Source organism: Nicotiana tabacum, chromosome 22 (genome assembly GCF_000715075.1).
Source record: "Nicotiana tabacum cultivar K326 chromosome 22, ASM71507v2, whole genome shotgun sequence".
NCBI lineage: Eukaryota > Viridiplantae > Streptophyta > Magnoliopsida > Solanales > Solanaceae > Nicotiana > Nicotiana tabacum.
This window is the reverse complement of record NC_134101.1, coordinates 52,647,717-52,651,316: the sequence shown is the minus strand read 5'-3', so window position 1 is coordinate 52,651,316 and position 3,600 is coordinate 52,647,717. Positions and strand designations below refer to the sequence as shown.

General features: G+C 38.0%; 1 pseudogene; it reads right to left on the bottom strand.

The window, feature by feature from the left end:
* Positions 1 to 982: 982 nt before the first annotated feature.
* LOC142175852 (1-aminocyclopropane-1-carboxylate oxidase homolog 1-like) lies at positions 983 to 1,730 on the bottom strand (annotated as a pseudogene).
* Positions 1,731 to 3,600: the final 1,870 nt, after the last annotated feature.

Below are 3,600 nucleotides of genomic sequence, written 5' to 3'. Positions count from 1 at the left end.
ACTGTCTGTGCAGATGTGATATAAAAAGTGGGCACGAGGTTCCAGAAAAATATGATGATTTAATTAAGGGCACGAAGTGCCGTGGAAATATGAAAGTGGGTTGAGACACGTGTTTGCGAAAAGTATAAAAGTGGGCTGAGACCCGTATTTTATGATTATGAAATGAGGTGTCACATGATGGCTTTTAATTGAAATAATTATATCCAAAATATTTATTTGGAAGGATTTTATTCAAAATTATTATTTGAAAGAATTGTATTCGAAAGATATTTATTTGAAAGAATTATATTTGAAGGATATTTGTTTGAAAGAAATTTATTCGAAATATATTTATTGGAAAGGAGTATATCCTAGAGATTTCTATTGAAAAACCTCAAATATGAAAGATGTATATTTTGAAGGACTTGAGTATTGGTTGTACTTGTGTTTATTATTTGTTTAAGAAATATTTATTGTGTTCTTGTTGCCCTGCTGTTTATGTCACAAGTTGATTATTGTTGCCATCATTGTTATTTGTTTCATATTATTTTTGTATACTATATTGCACAGGTTATTAGACTAGTGAGTGTCTTGACTGTACCTCGTCACTACTCCACTGAGGTTAGTCTTGATACTTACTGGGTACCGACTGTGAAGTACTCATAATACACTTCAGCACATTATTGTACAGAACCAGGTATTGGAGATATAGGACTCAGATAGAGTTAGAGTGTGATCGCAAGGATTCAAGGTAGAGCTTCTTGGTCGTCATAGTCCCTTGGAGTCTTTCCATTTTATTGTACTGTTAATTATTAATCAAACAGTATTGAGTATTCGATCCTTGAGATCATTTCATGTATTCAGTTAGAGTTCGTGACTCAGTATTACCAGTCTTGGGAGGTTGTTTGTAATTATTTCCGTTGTTGGGTTCGATTATCTATTTTAAAAAATGGCTTAAATTGTAGTTATAATCAGCTTACCTAGTCATAGAGTCAAAGTGCCATCACGACGCCTGTGGTGGGATTTTGGGTCGTGACAAGTGAACTATGTAATCCTTCACAGTAGTTTCCCTATACCTCGCATGATTATCTTATGATAACAACTCCTTAATTGGTCCGTAAACTCTCGATGATAATGAGTGACTGATGGTAAGAAACCAGGCCACTGATACTCCTGGACCAACACGACTTGCTAGAACTCTGTGCGTAATGCTCGTGAACTTGTCATTTGATATGAGCGAGAAAATTTCCAACAAAACAAAGTTAGCATATTTCATGTTCTATATCCAAATATATGCAATACATGAATACGAAGAGAATAATTCATCATAGGGGACTTGCCTATAAAAGATCACCAACATTTACTACGATAGCACCAGAAACAGGAGGAACATCAACCCAGTAATTGTAATGAAGAACCCGAAGGCCTCCAATGTGATCCTGTAGCAGTTTTGTGAGGAAGTTAGTATCTTTATGTTTGCTAGTTCCAGGAGTTAGTTCTGGCTCAGGGCAAGCCGGGTAATAATGGTACAATATAACAAGCCCTTCTGGACACCCAATGTCATTCAGATAACTCAGGTTGAGGCCAAGCGCCTCCGAGAGTAATTCAAATAAAGATTGTGTGTTTAAAATAATCTTTTTGCTCTTTGTTTGTTTTTGTTTTGTTAAGTACTTTTTCCTTGGTTTGTAAGAACCGTCACCATGTGCCTCTGCTGAAGGCATAACCTCTGCTACCCTAACTACTATGTTCATTATCTACTATGTTATGTCTATTCTATCTGCACTTCCTTTTTTTTTAATTGATGTCAAAGGGAGAGAAACGTGATGAGTAAAATAGAGAAACAACTCAGGTGGAGCAACACTTCTGTTTACATGGTAACAACTCAGGGGGAGCAGGCATTTTATGACATGAAAGGGAAGTATACTTTGTTTACTCTTTTTGATTGTCATCATCAAAAAGGGGGAGATTGTTAAACCTAAGATTCAATGATGACAATAGTGCAAATCTAACTATATCCATTTAATTGCAAGAAATTAGGAGGGCAGTACTAATTCAAAGGAAGTCTTTTTTTTTGTTAAAGATATCAGAAAGGAAACAAGATCAAATGCAACAAGGACAATACTAAATCAAAGGATGTCAAGGCTGTCAAAAAAGAAAACAAGATCAAGTGCAACCGTTATAGGCAGTTAGGCCCTACTTCAAGGATTGATTTGGAATCTGGAGATTCTGAAGATTGATCAGTCAAGTCAAGCCACAAATCACTCCCTTGATTATGGATACGAAAAGGAAGGACATAAATAAATCCAGCCCATCTCTTGTGCAGGATTCGCAGGCACCCCTTGGGTCAAATCTCTTAGAATATTTTGTGCTTCAATCAAGGGTCAATGTCACAACCCAATTCTCCCTCCGTAAGATGTCGTGACGGCACCTAGTCTCTATGACTATGTAAGCCTAAGAAAAATGCGAAAATAAACAAATGGAAGGAAAACTTAATACCTAACTGCAATAGATAACTAATAACAATGCCATTCGGCATGTACAATAAACAACACTCTAGTAATAAAAGGTATTCCCAACACCCGAAACATCATAAGTCACAAGCTACAGAAGAAAACTAGAATCTCTATACACCAGAGTCTAATAAAATAAATACGGAAAGTAAATGACATAGAAGAGAATAGAGGGGGACTCCGAGGTCTGCGGACGTGGCAGATATACCTTTAAGTCTCTGTACAACAGCAAGGACTCTCAACTAGTAGCGGGGCTGATAAGAAGTACCTGGATCTGCACACAAAACATGTGCAGAAGAGTAATATAGTACACCACAACGGTACCCACTAAGTGCCAAGACTAACCTCGGTAGAGTAGTGATGAGGTCAGGTCCGGGCCCTACTGGTATATAATAACAAGACAGATGCTATAATAAACATGAAGTAAACCAGAGAAGACAACATCAAGTATTCACAAAGCAATAACAACACCGCACAATGATATAACAACAAGGGCGCTCCCGAGATATCGCCTCGTAGTCCCAAAAGTAAATATACATGGATAACTTCCGAGGTACCGCCTCGTAGTCTCAAAAGTAAATATGCAGGGAGAACTCCCTAGGAACCGCTTCGTAGTCTCAAAAGTAAATGTGCAGGGAGAACTCACGAGGAACCGCCTCGTAGTCTCAAAAGTAAATGTGTAGGGAGAACTCCCGAGGAACTGCCTCGTAATCTCAAGAGTAAATGTGTAGGAAGAACTCCCGAGGAATCGCCTCATAGTCTCAAAAGTAAACACATAGTTCAAACCGATAAATACAACAGTTAACAGCAAGAATTCTACAGTTAAGACTGATAAAGATCAAGGAAAAACAAGAAATCAACTAGGCATGCTGCACAGAGTTCAAATAAGCAGTTAAAGTACACATGTTGGCATAACTAAATTAAAATGAAAACTGGTCACCACTGAGTGAAAAATTGGTTTTTACAACAATAGCCCGTCCCGTGTACGCACTCGTCACCTCACGTACACGAGGCTCACATATCACAACAGTACCAAGTCCTAAGGGAATTTCCCCCCCACCACAAGGTTAGGTAAGTCACTTACCTTGAACCAAGCTCAAATCAATCCGTA